The following is a 22571-nucleotide window of genomic DNA, read 5'->3' as shown; positions in this document are numbered from 1 at the left end:
GCGCGGGGACCCGGGCCGGGGCGGCGGGGACGAGGGCGGAGCCCACGCAGCCGGGGACCCGCGTGTGGCCGCGTGTGGCCCTTGAGGCCGGGCGAGAGCAGCAGGACGCGCCCTGCGAGCGCCTGAAGTTTCCCTCCGCGCACTTTGCTGGACTTAACTTTGCGCCGCAAGGCGAAGCCCCGCGGTCGACGGCGCGAGGAAGACGGGAAGGGTGGGGCCGAGCCGCGGCGGGGAAACTCGGGGGCCGAGCTGTGCGTGCCACCGCGGACGCACCCTTCCCTCGCGTGCTCACGCTTCGGGGATGGTTTATTTAACAGGCTTTGGGCTTAGATTACCAGCCGCCGTGAGGGATGCTGGGGTTGAGACGTCGTCAACATTTTAATCGGCAAATATTGGCGGCGCCGACGCTTGCAGCAGGCAGGGCTTCCAGGCGCGGGGCGCGTCGGGACCGGGCTTGAGGAGTTGCTCGCACGGACGAGCTGGCGCTGGGCTTGAAAATGCGAGCGAAAGGAGCGCCGCTCGGTGACTCGCACCCGGGTAGGTGCCGGCGGGCAGCTGGCGTCCTGTCGCTGGTGAGCGCTTGAGTTCCACCCGGCAGATCCGAGGGACACAAGCAGCCCTTACAATCCACTCCCCTGGCTGTCTTGAGTCCGCGGCTCCCCGGGGAGCCGACGGTTTTCCCTCGTTTCCGTCAACACCCGGATCTGTGGTTGTCCCAAGAGCCCATTTAGTTTGTAAATTGTGGAGACAGTGTCCCGGTGTCAGGGGATCCCTGCACTTGGGGCCCGAGGTGGGGAAAGGGTTGCTGGGCAGGATTCGGGCACAACCCCCCAACCTGGTTGAGCTGTGGAAAAGTGGGAAGCTGGGGGAAAGATCAGGAATAAGAGCCCGTCCGTCCTCTTTATTATTGTGATATTCTGCGCATCATGATTTTTTAAAAGTTACTTCTGGTACTTAACAGTATTGTATTAGGACACCTGTCGTACTGAGTTTGGGCAACCCCTTACATTTTGCGCCTGCGCTAAGTATCTCGCCCTCATTCCGGACTTGGGGGAGAGGCAAGGCATGGAGCATCCTCAAGGGCGGTTTTCCTGTTCGTGTTACCGCGCAGCTTGGGCGTCTTGGGTTTGTTGTCTTGTCTTGCTGAGTCTCAGTTTGCCATTCAGGGAAACGGGAGTCAGGATGGTGCTCAGCCGGGCGTGGTGATGCACCCCTGTAATGCCAGCACTCAGGAGGCTGCAACAGGAGGATCACTGCGAGTTCAAGGCCAGCCTGGACTACCCAGTGAGAACCTCTCTTAAAAAAAAAGATAGTTCTGTGGTCTGAAAGTTTGTGTCCCCCTAAACTCTTACTGAGACTCCTTGGGAGGTGACGAGACCAGTGGGATCAGCCTGAATGGGGTTCACCCTTCGTGAAAGGGATCAGTGCAGTTACAGAAGAGCCCCGAGTGTCTCTGCTCCTTTTCTATAGGAGGACATGATGCAAGGCGGTGCAAGGGTGCAAGCCCTCCCTAGATGCCCAGGTGCTGGCGCAAGGACCTCAAGACTTCACAGAAGTACCCGGGAAGTTTCTGCCAGCCATAAGTCACCTGGTTTATAGTGTTTTGTCATAGCAGCCCAGATGGCCCAAGACAGTCCACCAGCTTCCGACTTCCATGAGAGACCCCATGGGAAAAGGCACCCGTGCCATGGAGGGTGGGATTTCTGTGACGGCTGGGTGGCCTGCGTGTGACTGAGCCTGTGGCTGCGAGCTCATCCGCTGGAGGATGGCCCAGGTGCACATGCTTCAGCACTCAGGTCTCGTGGAGACTTTTGGAAGCGTTGGGATCATGGTAGAGGTGTTTCTGGCCCAGGATTTCTTGTGGAGGTGCACAAAGGTTCTAAGACGCTCCTAACTTGGCTGGCCGTCCCCACAAAGCCGTGGTTCCCTTCTCGGTGAGTTGCTCTTGGGCCTCACTCTGGCATTTCAGTCTCCATCTCGATCAAGCAGCTCAGGCCCAGAGTCCATCTCCAGATCTCCAGGTCCACCTCTCTAGGTGACCTCTTGGTGCAGGTGGTCCCTGGGTGCCTGGAGATGTGAGGAGGGGTGGCCTCCTGCTGCTCCTCTGGTCTTCTTGCTGTTCCCCAGGGGACCCAGTGAGCCTCCTTCTTAGGTTTCCACTGCCTGTTGTCCAGCCAGGTGTTGCTAGGGTGACACACAGCTGGGGACCTGGCTCCTGCCTTGGCCTTCAGACCCCTCCCTCTGAGGTCTCTTCAGGGTCCTACTGGGGCACCTACCAGCCTTTCCGAGTGTGACAGAGTGGGTCGTGGCAGGCAGCATTTCTGCCCCATGGAACCAGCTTAGAGTAGCGCTGCAGGCTCCAACTCCAGGTCTTTGCTCTTGATATGCCAAAGAACTTAAAATATCCTTATACAGAAGGAATAAATCCTGGTGCTTTATAGAACAGTAGGGTGAACACTATTGACAATAATTTATTGTGCATTTCAAAATGGCTACAAAAAAGATTTTGAATGTTCCCAGCAGAAAGAAATAAATGCTGGGGGTGGCAGATTATGCTAATTGCCCCAATTTAATCATTACACATTATGTACATGTATGGAGATAATCACATTGTACCCTACAATTGTGTGCCAATTAAAAATAATTTTTAAATGTATTTATATATTGCCCACTTCCCTCCCCACTCCCCCGTCCCTGGATTTACTAAGTGCCCTGGCCAGGGGTAGGGGAGTAGGCACATAGGTCCCTCCTTCTTCCCTCTGTGTTTCTACACAGGCCCACCTAGGTTATGTGCAGTCGACTTTTTAGTTCTTGAAAAAGAGGAAAAAGCTGCTGGATCTGCTTGGAGGGAACCTGATGAAGAACCTGAGGAAGAAGTATCAGGGGAGGACAGCGCTGCTTTCTGGGTGCGCTGCACTGACTGAGCCTGACCCCGTGAACTAGTGCCCTGTGGTCAGTGTCGTCCACACTGTTTTGCTGTTGCATCTGTGAGCTCAGGGGTCATCTGGAGACTCATGTGAGCCCTTGGGAAGCCCGAAGCTGTGGACCTGAGTGCTGGGCCTCAGTAATGCCCAATGCATGCTGGATTCGAGGGTGGAGTGGCCGGGTGACATGCCTGGAGGGACGGGACTTACGTAATGTAGATTAGGCCACCTGGGATGGGAGAACTGCCCTCGAGAAGGGGCCAGAAAGTCCAGAGTAGCTCACCTGCAGGTCCCTTCTGGCCAGGCATGTGCTTATCTCTTTCCATGTCAAGATACCCAAAAAGCCTTCCATGGTCATTGTTACCTATGGGCGGGAGACGGGTAGCTAGCATTCTAACCACCTTCCATCGTCCCTAAAGGAAGTGGAGAACAAGTGACTTCTCACTGTTAGATCTCTGCATCCTGAAATTAATGTCAAACTTTTAGATTAAAGGAGCCACGGGGGAGGGGGATGGGGAAAGGGCTGGCCAAATAGCTCAGCACATTAAAGCACCTGCAAGCAGGTGCAGGGGCCAGGGGTTCGATCCCAGGGCCTGCTGTGCTGGCCTTGTCCCCGTGCCCACCCTGCCCCCGCCTTCAGGGTGCGCTGAGAGGGCAATTGAGACTGGGTGGCATGCACCTGTAATCCCAGAACTTGGAAGGCTGTAAAACAGGAGGATCACTATGAGTCTAATCTAGTACTGAGACCCTGAACACCCTGTAAACCCTTCCCTAAAATACAGGGGAATAAAGGAGCCATAGGACAGACTCATTCATGATTGTGAGCAATGTTAGGGTTTTGGTCTGGAAGTCCCAGCAAAGCCTCATGCATCCATGGGCAGCTCCTAGAGTTTGTCATTGGTCTATTGCTAGGATTATGGGTGTGAGTGCTACACCCGCCCTGGGGTAGGCAGCCTGCACACAGTATAAGGGAGGGAGCGAGGTGTGCTCTCAGCTACTCCTCTCTTTAGCTCTTGCTGCTTTTGCTGTTTTCCACCTCCATGAACTGCTGCCCTCTGCCATGTGCCCCTTTGCCTTGGAGCCAGCCAACAATGGACTGAAGCCTCTACAAACTGTGAGCTAAATAAATCTTTCTTTTCTTAATTTTGGGTGTCAGTTATTTTGTCTTAGCAATGAGAGAAAGGCAATCAGCACACGAATTGCCCTGAAATCCCTTGGGCTGCTTTTCACACACACTCACCCATCATCCTGAGCTCAGTGGATGGCGAGTAAGAGCAGTACTGTGAATAATAAGAGATACTATGTCAGTGCTCTGTGGATTTAGCAGCAAATTGACAGGAAATAATGAGACAGGTGTGCACATGTCGCTGGGCACCTCCTTACCTGTGTCAGCCACCAAGCTTGTGTGCACCCAGACGACATTCCTGAGGAGATTCCTCCCAGGGAAGGGCTCTCAAATATTTTTCTTATGATTCAGCTATCTGTAAAAGTACAAAATATTCTGGAAGGTGATGAGGAGGGAGTTATCTGTTTGCTCAGGCTAGCGCTGGTGTGTGGGACTGCTTTGTAAAGGCATGAACTTGAAAAACCTCCAGAAAGATTCGCCCACGGCTCCGAGGCCCCTGCGCTGATCTCTGTGGTTTTTGCCCCTTGGCTCTCAGGTTGGTGGGAGGCACTTGAACCGTTAACTAGGGTACGTGCAGGTTCCAGGAAACTACTTTAGAAAGCCTGCAGCTGGGCTCTGGGGCTGGTGGAGGATTCTTGCTGTCTTAAAGGAGGTGGCCCAGCCCAGGGAGCCAGTGGCACTCTGGTTCCTGCTCTGTGACTTAGAGGGGGACAGAGGTGGCAGCGTGCACATTGACCATTGGCAGCGTTCCCTGAGTCATTTGTAGCTATTCCTCTTCCACTGTCTTTCTTGTAAGGAGACAAAAGGACATTTATTATAATTCCCAAGGAAGACCGTTGAGTAAAGTCTCCAAGAAAGACTGTTGAGATCTGATGGTATTCAAGCCGTATTTAAGGTGTAGCTGTGGTATAGGTGCTTGTCAGTGGACATGGTCCTAGAGGATGCCACGCAGGAAATGACCTCAGTGCAACTGGAAATGTGCAGTGAGAAGCAAGAGGAGGGGCTGGGGCAGGCGAAGGCACACAGGACAGGAGGGGACAGCTTCTGGTCCTGGAGGACAAAGTGTTCCTGTGACTCTCCTCTCTGCAGCAGTGCCACCCTTGGCTAAAATGGGGGTCCCAGCAGACTTCTGAGATGCAGATGGGAGGTGCCCTGGGTCAGGGAGACACACTTGTTCTGTCGGGAGCCATGGGGACCATTTTTCCTTGCCACTATGAGCCTTAGGGACCAGAGTCGGAACAGGTGTTAGCAATGGGTAATTGAACTGTGACAGGATATTTGGTTCCTGTTGTATATTTAGCCTTGTGCCTGTGAATATTGAGTACCTCTTCTGTATTTAGCATTTCGTGAGTGCTTGCTACCAGGCTGCATTGGGTATATTTAGTGCCTCCTGAATATTAGGGATGTCTTGGCCCTCCCATCTCTTCCTGTGTGCTTAATACACCTGCCCCCTACTTAGTATGTATTTGCTGGTACTTAGCATTTTAATGACATCCATCCATCCTATTTGTTGTCTCCCATGAATTGAATTCCTCAACAAGATCACAAATGCATTTTAAAAATGACACTCAGTGAGTCTCTTAACATGCTTCCAGGTCAGGTATCCATTTGTGAAGCCATTGTTCTGTCCAGAGGGCTGGGCTGAAGTGCTGGGGACCCTGTGGGGGGCATGGCCAGCTCTGTGAAGGGCTTTATGAGGTTGGTTTGCACCCTCTGTAGGCTCAGAAGTGGGTGCTGACCCGGGTACGCAGGGCTGGTTCCTACTCTGGGCTCCTCAATGGCTGCTCCTGTCTGCTGCTTTGAGTCTTGGTCTCAGCTTTTTACTCTTTCTGGTCTGGCTGTGACTTTCTGGCCAGACCAGGGTGCACCCAGCAGGTGCAAGGACAGGTGTGGTGGGTGTAGGGGCCACGGTATATCTCAGGGCCTGAGCTCAGCCCTGGCCACCTGGGCTTTCTCTGCTTCTCTGCAGTTGACATGGGAAAGACACCCAGCCTTCAGTGCCCTTTCTGTCCATAACACACCTGCTTGTCCAGCCTGGGGTCGTACCTGGCTCCTGGTCCTGAGGTTCTGTGATCTTATCTTAATACCTGAATTATTTGCCATAGTGCCTCCAAAGAAGTGACACCAAGAACTTGGTGTGGGTCCTTCCTGCAGTGGCGTGAGGAGGGAGAAGCTGACGCGCTACTTGGTGGGTCTAGCCCACCCTCTGGGTCCTGAATTCACAGAGCTGGGGACTCACTCTCTGCAACTTGGGATCACTGGCACAGAAACCAAATCCCATTAAGTTTTAGGTAATTGCTGGGCGTCAGCTGTGGGCTTCTTTGGAAGTAGATTCCTTTAACCCTGAGGCCTTAGCCTCCCAGCTGCCCTGAGAGTAAAATTAGTCCTTGATATACAAACCGTGTGGGGAGGGCTTGAGCCACCACGGGACAAAGCCTGGCCAGTGTTCTCTTGTTTTCTTCATGGCCTTAATGAGCAAAGAGGTGCCTGCTAAGGGAGGCTGACCCAGTACCACATTCTTTTTATTTTTAGTTCGTTTGAGTTTTGGGGGCAGAGTCCTGCTGTGTAGTCCAGGCTGGCCTGACATTCTTGGGCTCTGACTCACAATGGTCCTCCTGCCTCAGCCTCCAGTGCTGGGATTACAGGTGTGCACCACCTCACCCGGCTTTATTTGGCACCACATTCCGCAGTGTAGGTGACCACGTGCCTTTCATGGGGCCCTTGGTGGAGGGGAGCCTGCGTGGGAACCTGCACTGCCTGTGGCCAACTGGCTGTGATTCGACCTGCTCCGTGGCTCACGTCCACAGGGCTGCTCGCTGGATGCTCCTTCTGGTAACACAAAGCCAGGCACTTGTGGAGCAGCAGACACTGTCGCCATCAGACCCGGGGGCAGGATGGCAGCGGATGTCCTGATAGCGCCTTCTGTCTGCGCTCTGCTGGGTGCACACGTGTTCGGGTGTGCACAGAAGTGTGTGCAGTCTTGCGGGTTGTGCATCTGGGAAGTGAACCAAACTAATTGTACTGAACATGTACAGACTGTTTTTTCTCTTGTCATAATTCCCTAAACAATGCAGTACAGCAACTATTTCCATAGCATTTGCATGCTGTTAGGGATTAGAAGTAAACTGGAGAGGACTTAAAGCATACAGGATGTGCGTAGGGTCTGTGCAAAAACTACTCCATTGTGTATGAGACTTGAGCCTGTGTCAGTTGGGGGATCTTCGAGGGACCCTGGAACTGATCCCATGCAGACAATGAGGGACGGATATATTTAATAAAAAAGAAGTAATGGCCATACTGTACTGTGGGTCACCTTTTAAAGATGAATAGTAGGTGTGAAGTCCCTTTTCCATGTCCCTGGATTATTGGATGCTCCCCCTCCGCTCTCGTGGTGGGAGGAAGCCCACTGTGCAGTGGGACCTCTGAGCTCCCGCCCAAGCCCTCTCCTGGTTGGATGCTTAGTTAGCTTCTTTTGGCCCTTTGCCTCTTAACACAGCACAACAATGAGTGCTCTCACCCAAGCCTGTGGCGCCTCGGTCAAGTTGGTTTCTTCCCTGTACTACCTCCAGAGTAGACTTCCTGTGTTCGTACAGGGCTCTTCCTTTAATGTGTCCAGCTTAAAATAATTCTTTTTCACACCAAGGTGTTTTTCCCCCCCCCCCCGTTAAGATGAATTTGTGCTAAGGTTTCACACGTCTTGTTCAACAGCATCTGTGTTACTCAGGCTGCACGTAATTAGTCTAAGGAGAAGAGAATCTAAGGCAGGAAGTTCAGGGCCCACAGAACCGTTGGGAGCTCTGCCGCTGGCCAGGCGTGCAGGAGGGGTCGCAGAGCTGCGCTGCAGGGCTGGCCCACTGGGAAGCGAGCGGGTCGTGACTCCAGGACACATTCGCCATCCACACCTGCCCCACGCAGGGTCCCACGTGCTGCTCAGAGCCGGTGGGCTGAGGAGGCGGGGCTAGGACCTCTGCCACCATCTCCTGGAAAACTGGAAGCTTCTCTCCAAAGCCTGCTCTCTGCTTGTTCTAGGAAGCATGAGCTCGAAAGCAGGTGGAAAAATAAGGCGTGACCAGTTCCTGCAGATTGACCTGGAAGTCAGACCCCTGGGGGGCCTTCTTCCAGCCCGAGGGCGACCAGGTTTCCAGGGCGGGCCTGGCTCTTTTCCCTGGATGTTGGGCACCCCCTGCTCTCTTCACCTCTCTCCATGGTGTGTTAATGCTGAGCAGCCCTCCGTTACTGGGCGTGGGTGGGAAGCAGGCGTTAGCATACCGCTAAGTTAATAGCCAGTTTTTTTCTTATGAGTCGTAATTGATCAGCAGTCAGTTTGTGAACAATATTTCTCTTCACCTCTTCAAACAGGCTTCTGTGTGCAATTACTGTGAATTCCAGTGTCTGTGTAGTTCTCGGCTGCCCCCTGAGTGGTTTATTGTGTTTTCTGTTGTTTGGGGAGAGGGTTGCAGTGGAAGGCATCCAGGAGGGGTGATGTTTTTAGCAGCCTGAAGAATGCTGGGGGTTGGGGACTCGTGGGGGGACAGTGGTGGGCAGCCCTGGGCCTGACTGCCATTCCCTAGCCCCTGTAAATGTCACCCCTCAGGGATGTGCTATTTAACACTGCTGGAATGCTCCACACTGCGCCGGCTGGGAAGGTGGCGAAGGAGCCTCCTCCCTCCCTCCCTTCTTTAGTTTGTCTTTCTTTTTCTTTCATTTCTCTTCCTTCCTTTGACCTTTCTTCCTTTCCCTTCCCTCTTTCCTTCCTCCCTTCCTTACTTCTTTTTTCCTTACTTCTGTCCTCCCTCCCTCCTTCCAGGACTGGGGACAGAACCGGGTTCTGGGCTGATGCTGGACTGTGCCCTGCCACTGAGCCCCACCCCTGGCCCTGGCCCTGTGTTTCCATGGCACCTTTTTATTGTGGGTTTAAAGTAGAATTTGATTTATATAACAGGTATTTTTCTTTACTTTTTGGAAGTATACACTGGTTGTGTATTATAAAGTAAACTATAATAATTATTTTTACCAGCAGTAGTTGCTTTTCTTTTAATTCTTTCAGCTGCATAAAATGAGATTCTTAGGGGTGACATACAAACCCTGGGTAATCCAGGCTGCCTAGTGCCCCGATCCTGCCCTCTGATCTTGTGCTTTAATATAATTCATAAAGTGGAAATTTGCTTGAGATGGGAGGGGCCTCATCCCAGCTCAGCGGTTCAGTGATGTTTGCCACGTGCCCAGCACTGCTTTTCATTTTGAATAATCTCACCTTTGTCATCTCAATTAAACCTTGAAGTTGTCTTGTGGTCTAGAAATAAGGAGACTGAGGCTCAGAGATGTGAAACAGCTTGGCCAGGGCTGCTCAGCTGGTGGGAGACAGAGCTTTCGGAGCTTTTGTTCTCCGTATGTGCCACGGTGTGTCACATGTCCCCAGGTTGCCTGTATGTTATGTGGCTGTTCATCTTATTCCTTTCGTGACTACTCAGCTGATGCACACAGGGGTCAGGATTGCTGTACCCCACCCTGATTTTGTTCCCACTTTACAGAGAAGCAAACTGAGGTGCAGAGAGGTCACAGAGTTGCCTAAGTGCCCGTTGCACATGGGAGCGGGGATCTGGACCGAAGGTCCTTCCCTAGACCTGGTTTGTGACTGTCTTGAGCCCTGCACATGGGGATGCCCAGCTGGAAAGTGTGCTCATAAGCACCCCCCCAACCCCGGGGTTGCTTCCTGAGGTGTGGGTGCAGGGTTGGTGTGCAGGGGAGGGATCTGGGCTAGTGCTCTTTATTCCCTGTCACTGCCCTCTGAGGTCTCACTGGGTGAGAACCCGCCCCAGCCAGATCCTCCTCCTCCTGCCCCCACCCAACAGGTCATGCTGGTGTTAGGGCTCTTCCCCCTTTCCTGCTTTGTTACAGTAAGCAAGAGCAAGGTTTGTGTGGAAACGGCAGATGGGTCATGACCAGCGTCCAAGGGTGTGTCGGAAACATTTTCGTGATAACTAGGTCTGATTCTCCGATACATCTGTTGTTGCTATTGAAGCGTCTTGGGACAGCAGGGTGGACCTGCCGGATGGTGGGCGTGGGCTGTGTGGGGAGGGGGAGGGGTGCCCCGCCGCGCCTTGGGTGTGGCTGAGGTGAGTTCTGCTGCCATGCAGGTGGACATGGCAGGGGGCTCAGTCATTGCTGCCACATGGACAGCGGCACAGGAATGGTGTCATCTCATTGGGCTGTCCTCTGCTTAGCTGGGCACTCGTGCCCATGATGGGTTTACCATGATGCCAGGCCCAGAGTGAGCTCATGCAGTAAGCTGCTTGCTACAGCTCTAACTTTATGCCAGAGACCAGGAACTTTATCAAGAAAAGATGCCTACCTAGCTCATTGTGGGGGTTCTTAGTACTCACGTCTGCTTGGCTGTGGTAAGGGCCTCTGGCTTCATCACAGCACAGAGGGGGCATCATGATGGTAGGCTCTTGTGCAAGAGGGCAAGAGCATGTGGCGAGATAGGAAACAGGAGAGACTCAGGGGCCAGGCTGAATCCAACCTCAGTAGCTGGCCAAGTGTGTTCTGGGCACATAGGGTGTATTATAAAGTGTAATCAGAATACTAGTGAATGATTAAATTTTAAAAATTTGTCACAGACAGATTGCTATTAATTCCCCCCAGAATCCTCCCCTGTGCCAATCCTGTTGTTCTTGCCACTTTCTGAAGTCCTGTAAGTCCTCTTTCGCGAAGGTGTTTGTGAAGTATGATTTAAAAAAAAAAAAATGTGGTGAGGGCTGCTGCTGCGTGCCGTCCCATGGAAAGGCAGAAGGTGTGAGGCTGTGTCATCCTTCTCTAGATTTGGCCCCTGTGCCTTCTGATGTGTCCCCAAAGTGACCACGAAAAGTAAATGGTTTGAATGGATTCGGGACATAAAGGTAGACACAGCAACGCAACTACAAACGCTTATGACAGGACTTCCAGAAGAACTTCAGAAAGGCACAAGAGTGATGGGGTGAGTGCGTTTGGCAGGAGGGAAGTGTCTTGAGGGGCGTTAATGGCAACGTGTCTTTTACTGTCATAAGATGTTAAAACTGAAACATTCTTTGAAGTATTTCCTGTGCAGTTTAGTTTTTGTTCATGAATTCTCTGCCTACTCCTGTGTCTTCAAGACTTCTACCTACATTCCTCTCCAGTAGATTTAGTGTTTCTGTTTTGATATTTAGTTCTCTGGTCCATTTTGACTTTAGCTAGTGCGTGGTGATATACCTGGGTCTAGTTTTAATCTTCAGCATGTGCAAAGTCAGTTTTCCCAGCAACATTTATTAAAGAAGCTGTCTTTCTTCCAGTGAACGTGTTAGGCCCCTTTGTCCAAGACAAGGTGGTTGAATTTGTTTGTAGTTGTGTCTTCATCTTCTAACCTGTTTCATTGATCCTTAGGTCTTTTTTTTTTTTTTCCAATATCATGCTGATTTTATCTTAGTACCTTTGTAATACAATTTCAAGTCAAGGATTATGATGCCTTCTGCCTTGCATTTGTTACCTAGGACTGCCTTTGCTATTCTAGATTTCTTCTGGTTCCAGATGAATTTTAGGAATGTTTTCTCTAGATCTATAAGGTATTCTAATGGTATTTTGATTGGGATTGCATGTGTAAATATTTTATTGTCTCCCTAGTGCAAGAAACCGAAACAGTAAATAAAATCCAAAAGGTAGATTGGGTAATCTGAACAACTACTTTGAAGATAACAATATAGAATATAACCTTTGTTAACTTCCTATCATCTTGTTTTGAAATTCTGTACCATTTTTATTGGTCTTGTTCTTCTCATTGCAATAAAGAAGAAATATTCACGGTACATTTGACCACACTGCGTATATCCTTATGTATCATTTTTCTAATCGGAGGTTGAAATGATTATCCTTGCTTCAAGCCGATAAACTGAAGCTAAGGAAGGTGAAGGTGATTTGCCTGTCTGCAGCTGTGGACACCCAGGCGAGGCTGAGAGGTGGATCGCTGAAGCCACCGCACGGCTGGGCTGGGCTGGGGTCCAGAGCTGTCACCTCGTAGCTCACACTGGGCCAGTGGTTGCCTGGCACAGGGTGGCTGCTTCCGAAGTCTGACCCCTCCTCCAGCCCAAGTGAACTGCCCACTGTGTGTCAGCGGCGGGAGTAACTCGGGGAGCAGATACTTCCCAAGCATCACCTGCTCTTGTTTCTCCCAGTTCCTGAATAAATGCTTCTGTTGTTACAGCATGTTGGTGTCACAGCAGCTCTGTGCTCTTCTGGTGAACATAAGCACAGCTCTGGGTACAAGGCTGTAGTTTGGGCTCCTTGTTGTCAGCTATGCTGAATTCCTGTCAAGAATGTATTAGTCAGTTCTCTCTCACTCTAAGACATACTTTAGATAAGCAACTGATAGAGAGAAAGTATATTTTGGCTGGCCCCTTTGGAGGTTCCAATTCATGACTGACCCATTGCTATTAGAGACCTTGGGTGGAGGGGCTGGATGGCCAGGGAGGGGAGCAATGGCCCACAAACAGATCACTGTGGGGCCAGAGGGGTGGAGCCCCATGCCCCCCCTGCAGGACACACCCCCAGTGACCTGAAGCCCTCCCTCCCGCTGGGCTCCACTTCATTTTCTTTTTTTAAGTTTTTATTTATTTATTTGATATAGGGTCTCTCTGTGCAGCTTGGCCTCATAGTGCTCCTCCTGTCTCAGACTGCCCAGTACTGGGATTACAGGCCTGCCTGCACCATCATACCTAGTTTTGGTGGCCAGCACGGGTGACTGGGGCCGGCACGATATTCGGTACAGGGGATCAAACTCCGGTCCTTGTGCTTACCAGGCAGTTGCTTAGGCCACTGAGCTATATCCCCAACCCCCCACTGCTTAAAGGTCCCACCATCTCAATAGATCCACCATAGAGATCCCTGGGGGACACGTCCATACCACAGAAAAGATCGTTATCCAGGATGGCCTGCGGGGTGTTAAGTTTTTTAAAGGCTAACTACTCTCTCATAGAGTCAGAATGTGAGTATGTGGCTTTGAATGATCTTGGGTCCCTTTTTACGACAGTAACTACATCTTCACAATCCATCACTGGGGAAGTAAATATGTACTGAGAGACACTGAATTTTGCACTTGCTTGGGTAACATCATACTTTATGAATTGCCTCAACATCTGCACATATTTCAGAAACAACCTGTATTATATGTGTGACGTGACAGTGATTCTCTTTCCAGAGAGCACTTACATGTCTAGGCTTCACACGTCCCCATTTGGCGGTTTCCTACTTGCCGCCTCCCGGAGGCTGGTATGACAGGCTGCCGGCCCTCCTGTGGTTCGCTTTTCCTTCTGGGAGCTTAGCTTGCAGTTCCCACTGGTGGAGCCCGGGGCCTGGGGCCACCAAGCTTCTGCCATTTGCACCACTCCCCAGCTATGAGATCAAGTGGAGCTTTCATCCCCTAAAGATTTTCTTTTTAGAACAAAAATAGTTTACAAAAAAACCCTATGAATTGCCAGAATATATTCTCCAAGGGGTACCTACACAGGAACACAAATTTAAATGATGCAGCGGTCTAACAACCGGACATCAGTGATTAGTTATCACTCTCTACTTCATTCTGTGTTTCACTTGTTCATAGCTTTCAGAGATGAATGCATTCTTGCCAGCCTGAGCCACCTGTGGTACTTGCATGCCTGTTTCATCAGGTGGCTTGTGCCGCTGGTGTACAAATGGAACTAATAACTTTCATTGATTTTTTTTTTTTTTTTTTTTTTTGCTAATAACATTGATAAAAAGCTGCCTGATGCGACAGTCATGCATGTATCACTGGTAGTTCAAGCCGCCTGGCGGTAAGACATATGAACAGTCCTATTGGAAACATGTTAAGAACAATCTCAAGCATTAGCCAGGGCCTGACTTCCAAAGTGTTTGAAGCGTTAAAGCCCCAAAGAACTTTAGTGTTAGAAATACAGGTTGTATTGACCAGACAGGGACCTTGGGCTGTTGGGAGGTAGTGGACCTTTAAGGTGGGGCCTAATGGGAGATTTTAGGTCATTGGGGAGGCACCCTTGCAAAGGACTGTGGGACACCAGCCCTTCCCTCTTCCACTGTCTCTCTGGGGCCGTGGAATGATCAAGCCTCCTCTGCCAGTCATTCTCACCATAATATACTGTGTCGCCATGGTCCAGAGCGATGGGGCCAGTTGAGCATAGATGGGCAGCAGTCTCCAAAACTGGGAGTCAAAGTAAACCTTTCTTATTTTCGAGTTGATTTGCCTAAGATATTTCTGTCCGTGATGGAAAGCTGACGGACACAAGTTCCTTTGAGCAAACCTCTCAATCGATGTGGAAGGTCCATTGGTGAAAGCTCACTTCTTTCATCCTGTCCAGTGTCTTGAACTACACAGTTCTTGAAGCCTACAGGGAGAGCACAGTGTAATAGTAGCTGTGGTTCTGTCACCTACGTGTGGTGACATACTGGATGAAAACAGCTGGGTCTTCTAGTGCAGGGGAGGTGGAGTCCCTGGCTTGAAGTGGGTCCTCTTGGAGAACAACCGGGAAGCCTGCAGGGCGTTGCTGGCAACCAGAAAGATAAGACAGTGGCCTGCCGCGATTTTAGAGCCACATGAAAGGATTTGAATTTCTTTTTAATTTCTTTTCAGGTCAGAAGGAAATCATGACCTTTAGATCAAAGAAAGTGTTTTCATATCTAATAATAATATGCTCATCTCTATATCAATAAAATATGCTTGAAATAAAATGGTAAAATACGCTGTTATCCTTTTTTTTTAAATGGGGGATTGGATACCTGAAGGCAGAGGTGCCTGGGACCCAAGAAAGTCATAATGCCAGGCTGGGTAGGAAGGTGGGGGTTCGGGGAGTTGTGGTCAGGGAACTGCCTGGCTCTCACAGAGTCAGGGGTGACCCAGCCCAGGGGCTGGCTGGTGGTTTCCAGAGGGAACAGGAGAGACCCCAGGCCCTCTCCTTGGCTGGACCTGTTCATTAGGTGGGGCAGGTGTTCATTATTTAGCAGGCCCAGGGCCAGATCCTGGCCTTGGGTGCCCCCAACTTAGGGATACCTAAGAAATGGATACTTGGGAATTTTAGCACCTTTGAAATTTTTGCTAAGCTAGAAAAAGATACATTGCTGAAATACCATATGGGATGTTTTGGTCCTAGTCCAGCCTGTTCCTTCAGGGATGACTTCCATCTCCAACTGCATCCTCCTCACACTGTGCTGGGGCATCGCGGCCTGCATGTCAGGGTGTCCCGCTTCTGAGCACCAGAACGTGTGGCCTGCCTTCTCCTTGGCCCATTGGCCCTGTGCCCGCCGCCGCCCTGTGCTTGCACCAGCTTCATCCTGCAGGCTATCTCCAGAGGTCTGGGTGGGGCTGTCGGCCTAACAGGCTTTGCAGCTGACTCTGCTGTGCAGCTGGGGTGGGAGAGCTCAGCCTCTCCCTTGGGCAGAGCTGATTTCTAAGAACAGGGCTTCCACCAGTCCTCAGAAGGGAGGAGCTGGAGACCATGAGGGGAGACTCCAGGAGGAGGGAGGCTGGCTGGGGCTGGTGTGCACCCCACCCCCTTGCTGGGCGGCACACAGATGAGCCTTTGTCCTCAGCTCCTGTCTTCCTGTCTTCCTGGATTTCTTCTTCCTTTTGGCTCATGGAGCAAGCAAGGAGGGGTGGCTCCTCCATGGCCAGGGTGCATGTCCCCGGTTGCCTGATGCAGTGAGTCAGAATGCACTAGCTGCCGCCATAAGCAGGGGCTGTGACTGCAGGCGGATGTCCCAGGGGAGGCTGTACCTCCTGAGCATCACAGGATGGGCACACGTGTGTGGCTGTCATCACCCAGTGGGTTAGATACATGTGTGTTGCTGCAAAAGATACAGATTTAGATTGCAAAGAGAGCATTTGAGTGGATCTAGATAGAGTCCATTCCTGGGGACAGAGGGCACTGCCTAGGGAAGGTGGCTTGTGTGTAAGGAAGGATTGGAGGAAGGGCTGTGTGGACAGAGGCGATTTAGAGGAAGTTGAGGCAGGAAGATCAGGATTCAAGCCAACCCAAGATTCCATCTCAAAATAGGTAAATAAAAATAAAGCAGATAGCACCCAAACCAGGGAGGTCCTGTAACCCAGAGGAAAATGATGGTCTCCCCCCATGGTGATGGCTCTGTGGGGCTGTGAGTGACACTCAGAGGAGGATTTGGGACTCTCAGTGCCTGGGTTGTTGGAGGTTGCAAGGGTGGTACCTGCTCATGAGAGGTGTGCACAGCATAGTCCTCCACCTTGATGGGCAGGAAATGTGCCAGGGAAGCGGGTCCACTTGTGTTAGGACCCAAGGGGGGCCCAGAGGAAGTCCGCAGGACCCGGAACTGTGCCAGGAGGCCTCCCAAGCTGCAGTGGTCCACTGTTCCCCAAATTAATCTGTAGTTTTAATGCAGTTTCCAGCCAGGATCTGGGTGACTAGCCTAGCAGATATTAAAATGTATTGTCGTTTATAATGCTCTGAAGCATCTGATATTGAGGTGGGAATCAGTAGTGTATCTGGGAAGGAGCTGGAGTATTCGGAGAACAATATTTAACAGATTTAGTTAATGTTTAATCATTGGCGAAGATATCAAGTCCCTCACTCATATCAAACCCCATAATAGCATCTCGATGGATTAAATATTAAAAGTAAAAATAAAATCATTAAAGTACTAAAAAGAACATTTCAGTAAGCAGTGTTCGATGAGAAACATCTTTCTACGCATGGTGCCAGAGACAGACCCACAAAGCTGTTTTATTTGAGCAACAGGAGGACTGAAAACACTAGTAAACTGAGAGAGAGAGAGAGAGAGAGAGAGAGAGAGAGAGAGAGAGAGTCAACAACTAGATAACAAACTGGAAAGGCGCTTACAGCCTAGCACCCTATTCCATGAACAACTATAAGAACAACTCTTGGTTATAAACAAACCTTCCCCTGGGAACATGGGTAGAGGATGGGAATTAGATGACAAAGGGGGAACTGTGGATGGCTGCAAATATGGGGGAAATCATCATATTAATCAAATGGGTGCCTATTAAGATCTGTTTTTGGGGCCAGCAGGATCTAAAGCACCTACTTAGGCAAGCTGAGGCAAGCCTAGGGACCATGGTTTGATCCCCTATACCACATGCCGCGCCAGCCCTGCTCCCAGCATGGGCTGAGCCGGCCACAAAAAAAATAAAAATAAATAAATAAAAAATAAGTACAATAAAAAAAAAGATCTGTTTTTGTGTGATCCTCAGTGCTGTGAGGGGTGTGCTAGGACTCCGTGGGCCTCCAAGTGGAAGATGCAAGCTTCCTGCTGCAGGCTTTGTTGGAAGAGTCTACAGGGTGTTCAGGGTCTCACGCCTAGCGATCCGCCTGTTTACAGCCTCCCAAGGGCTGGGATTACAGGCACACGCCACCACAACCAGTCTCAATTGCCATCTCAGCGTGCCCTGGGGTAGGGCCTGCACTGCAGGCCTAGGGATCGAACCTCCGGTCCCAGCACCGGCATGCAGGTGCTTTAATCAGCTGAGCTATTTGGCCGGCCCTTCTGCCGCATGTTTCGGTAGTTGCCTCAAAACCTTTAAAAGAATTCCTCCGTGGATCCTTGTCATTCTGTTTCTGGGAGTCTCTCCTAAGGAGACAATGGAGTCTCCAGCCCGAGATTCCTGTACAAGGATGTTCCTTGAATGTTGTTTGTAAAGGGGAGCGTGTGGAAGCTGCGTGAATGTCCCCTCGCGGGGAAGGAGTCACGTGCGCTGGAGCCCAGCTGGGCCGCGGGACCACTGTGGATAGGCGCTTCATAAGGCAGCCTCGGAAGCCAAGGCTAAGTAAAGGCGGCCGGAAGGCCTGTGGGCTGGAGCTGCAGGGAGGAAGGGCGCCTGCCCCGGTGGGGAGGGCAGCTCTTGTGCACCAGGGGGCAGAGGGGTAGGATGGCTGCGCAGCGGCTGCGTGGGGGCTGGGCTTCATTTTCTTGAGGGTGCCTTAAGCGAATTTTGATCGAGCAAGTGTGAGGTCCACCGTGCTATTACTGAGGCTGTGTTGTGTGAAGGAGGAGGTTTGGGCGGGCTGTACAAGGGAGGGTGCTGATGCACTGCATCCTGGTTCAGGGTGGTGGACCCGGTGCTCCAGCTGGTGTCTGCGCCCCTCCCAGCGGGCTGGCTGAGCTGGTCACCCCCTTCTCGTCTCCTTCTGTCAGCTTCTGTCTCTTCGTCCTGTTTCCAGAGTGTATGAGGACTTGGAGGATCCCAAGCCAAACCAAAAAACTGAAGGGTTAGAACTCCTCAAATAAAATAAAATTTAGAGCCAGGCATGGTTGCCACACCTATAATCCCAACACTCTGGGAGGCTGAGGCAGGACGATGGAAAGCCCGAGTCCAGTCCAGGCAACCTCATGATTTAATGAGTTCAAAGGCTCAGTGTCCCATCTCTAGCCCTGAAAAAATCAAGATGTAAAACTTCTTGAAAAAGGGATTTTTGTTCTATATAAAAACAAAAAGAAGCCAGCATGGCGGTGCACCCCTGTGGCCATTAATTAGGATCTGTTAAGTTGACTGGAGTAAGAAATACGTAGCTGATTAGTAAAGCACCGTTCTGGGTGGCCCTGTGGGTGACTGACAGGTAGGCCAGCAAACTGAGGGGGAAGACCCCCCCTAGATGTGAGTGGGCCCAACCAATAGGCTTGTAGCCTGGATGAAAGAAAAAGGGAAAGAAGGGCGTGTGCCTCTTTTTGAGGAACTCCATTCTCTTGAGCAGATGCCTCCTTTGCTGCCATCACCTTTGAATGTCAGTCTCCAGACCTCTAGTTTCTTCAGCCTCCCGGTGCAGACTCACACCAACTCTTCAGTGAGTCTCCAGGCCTGCGACCTTGGATGGGGGCTGCATCCTTGGTCCTCCCTCTTGTTCTGCGGCTCCTGCCTGCTTGGACTGAGCAGCTTCTGGGTCCTCTTCATTGCACCGAAAGCCCCCATGGATTCTCCCACTTCTGATCCTGCTGGCCAAGCTCATAAAGCAACTTTCTATTGATTCCTCCCTCCTCCAAGAACCCTAACTGATAAAATTCCTGTAATTCCAGGACTCTTGCAGGAGGATTGCTACTCAGAGTTTGACCTGGGAACCTTAAGACTTAGTATGACCCTCCCTCTAAATTAAAAAAAAAGGCTAGGGATGTAGCTCTGTGTAAAGGTCCTGGGTTTAAATCTCTACCACAAAACAACGAGTGCATGGTTCATGTGTATGTACAGAGAAAAGACTGGAAGGCGAGAGATCAGAACGTTATTTGTGATTAGTGCTGGTAGAATGACATACATTTCTTTATTATTTTCTTGTCAATAGCATAGGTCATAGGTTACTTATTTTGTTTTTAAAAAGCTTTATTATGGTATAATTTATATATAATTTGCATATATTTAAGGCACATTGTTTGGTAAGGTTTGACATGACACACCTGTGAAAGCAACGCCACAATGAAGGTAGTTCACCTGCCCATCACCCACAAAATCTTCTCACTCCCCTCTGTTTTTTTCCTCCATCCCCTCTTCCCCTTTAAGCCAACTGCTGATCCATTCTCGGTTACTGTTCCCAATTTCACATGGCCTAGAATTTTGTATGCATGAAATCTTGCAGTCTCTTCTCTGACCATAGTTATTGTCATGGTTTGGGTCTAGTTGTCCCCTCAAAGCCTCATGTGGTCATGCAGTGGCTTCTAGAGTTTGTGGTTAATTCCTAATCCAATGCTGGGATTATGGATGTGAGTACTACTCCCGCCCTGGGGTGGCTAATCTGCATTACAGTGTAAGGAGGAGAAAGAGGTTAGCTGGCTGCTGCAGCTCCTGCCCCTCACTTTGCTCTTTGCTGCCATCTGCCACCGTGAATGGTTGCCTTTTGCTATGAGCCGCTCTGCCTTGGAGCCCGCCAAGTATGGACTGAAACCTCCACTAACTGTGAGCTAAACAAACCTTTCCTTCCTTGATTTTGGGTATAAGGTATTTTGTCCCAGCAGTGAGAGAAGAGTAGCCCAGACAGTTATTTTGTCATTTGTCCATGTAGCTGTGTGTCTACTGCCTATTTTTCCTATTGCTGAGTAGTTTTCCATTGGGTGTATATGGCACAGGCTTCCAAAACCTATGGATGACTTAATAATTAGGAAAAATCCCTGCTTTTGTATTGGGACTTTTGTTCCTTCTGTGTGTCCCTCTCTGGAAGTCCAGGGCAGCTTCCAGGCCTGTCAGTGACCCAACCACAGCAGCCTGATAGGCTCAGAGGACCACACATCATATTGGCTAGTCACAAGGCTCCTCTGGCCTGTGGGTGCTTGGACTGCAGATGGGGTGTGTCCATGTGACAGAGTTTGGGTTGTGGCACCAAGATGCAGTGTGGCTCCACAACACTTTGAAGTGTTGCCCTTGTGCTTGGCCCCTGCCAGAGAATTGAAGAAAGCTTTGCTGCAAAAGCCTGACCTTTGGCCACAAATTGGCATTGGCGAATGCTCATCTGCTGCTTCTGCCCTGGCCTGGCACCCACAAATGACTGGCAGCCCCTCCCTCCCACCCAGCAGGCCTGTCACCACCCTGCAGCTCTATCCTTCGCCTGGTGGAGCTGATGGTCCTCCCCACTCTTCTCTTGGTGATTTTCACCAAGTCCCTTCCCCCATCTTCTGGGGAAGCAAGAACGCAGGCAGCTCCTCTAGGACTCCAGATGCTCCTGCTCTGGACAGTGCCATAATCCACCAGTCCCCAGGCATCCCTGGGCCCTGTGGGCAGGGTTTCAAGTGGTGCCATGCTACCCACCCTATGTATGGCCCAGTGAATCTTGGGGTTTGCAGGAGGAGGTGCTACATGCATCGTTAGGGTGAATCCACCAGGCCTCTCCTCCGTGCTCCAGCCAAGCGGTGCCCCAGGGCCAAGAGAGAGGATTCAGCAACTACTGCCTTTACTCAGAAGTCAGGCTGGGGGCAGCACCTGTCCAGCGCTCTGTCCCCTCTGTCCCTGGGCCTGCACGTGCTGAGGGCTGTGATGCCCTGGCCTCTTCTGCCTTTCCTAGTCACTGTGTGTGTGAGTCACACCTGGTCCCTGGGAAGGGGATGCTCACAGCCTGGCTGACCCTTTCCATGAGTCCTTTCTCTCTACACCAGCCCTTTACCAGAACCACTCCTGCTCACAGACTCTGGTGGCTGTGGACTGGCACTGTGCCGGGGCCTGGGCCGCCTGCGTAGTGGGCACCTGCCTCCTTCAGGCCCTGCCCACCATGTGCCCTGGTAGCTCCCGCCCTCACTGCTCTCCTTGGGGTCCTAGACACTGGGGCGGTGCTGTCTAAAGTGCCCCCTGGGGCAGGGCGGCCGACTGCTTGGCCACTGCCACGTGTGCGGGGGCACCTGGGCCCAGAACCGCCCATGTCCAACTTTATTTCAGCAGAAACACTGTGGGAAGGTCCTGTGGGGGTCCTGGGGCCTGGCCTGGGTGCCATGTGGAGTCTGCTCTGTGAGGTGAGCCAGCTGCCCTTGAGGCCGGTGAGGCCGGGAGGACTGAGGGCCCCGCTGTGCCCACAGGGGCTCCTAGAGTCTGGAAAGCTTGCGCATAAGCCTGGCTGGCCTGTGCCCAGCCGTGTAACCTGAGACCCACCATCTCCTCGCCGCGATAGGACACTGCCTGTGTAACTTGAGGGCCCAGGCGGGGCTGAGGGATCTTCGGGAAGTTCGTGCCAGGGGCTACTGCTTTGTCCTGGGTTGGCACCTCCGTCCCATAGCAGAGGGGAACCCAGGGAGTGAGCTGGGAGGAGCCCGTGGGTGGGGGTTGGGCAGCCTCTTCTTCCTGCTGCTGGAGACACCCAGGTATGCGGTTCCACCTTTTTATCCACAGTGGCTTCCACGCTACTTGTGGGCGTGAGCCCAGGCTCCTTGGAAACCTGCTCTGGGGTGCTTCAGCTGGGTGCAGGTGCAGAGGCGGACTCCAGGGATATTTTTGTGGCACTGGGGGTGGAACCCAGGGACTCCCTACCACTGGACTACATCTCTATCCCTTTTTAAATTTTGAGACAGCCTTGCTAAATCGCCCAGGCTATAGCTAAACTTGTGACTCACCTGCTTTAGCCTCCCAGTGCAGGGCGTACAGGCTTGCACAAGGGACTTGTGATGCTCTTTGGAGAGGCTGGGCTTCAGCCAGGCTATAGAGGAGACCGAGGAGGAGCCTGCTGCTCCTGAAGTTGAGGAGTCCCATCCATGTGTCTCTGGGCTCCTGAGCTCTAGCCACCTCCACCCCGCCTGGCTCCTGACCCTAGGTGGGGCATGTGGCCAGACAGCCAGGCCAAGTGGTCAGGTAAAAGCCAAAGCCTGTGCTGTGGAGATGATGTCTGAGCTTGTCACCAGGTGACATGCAACTGGGCACACACCTATAGTCCTGATGCTCTAGAAGGCTGAGGAGGATCACAGGTTGAGACCCAGCCTGGGCAGCTGAATGACCTAGCAAGACCTTGCCCCCCAAAAAGAACTGGGGATGTAGCTCAGCATAAAAGCCCTGGTTTCAATCCCCAGTACCAGAGAAA

This window comes from Octodon degus, unplaced genomic scaffold (assembly GCF_000260255.1).
Source record: "Octodon degus isolate 3935 unplaced genomic scaffold, OctDeg1.0 scaffold00052, whole genome shotgun sequence".
Taxonomy (NCBI): Eukaryota; Metazoa; Chordata; class Mammalia; order Rodentia; family Octodontidae; genus Octodon; species Octodon degus.
This window is presented reverse-complemented; position numbering follows the sequence as displayed.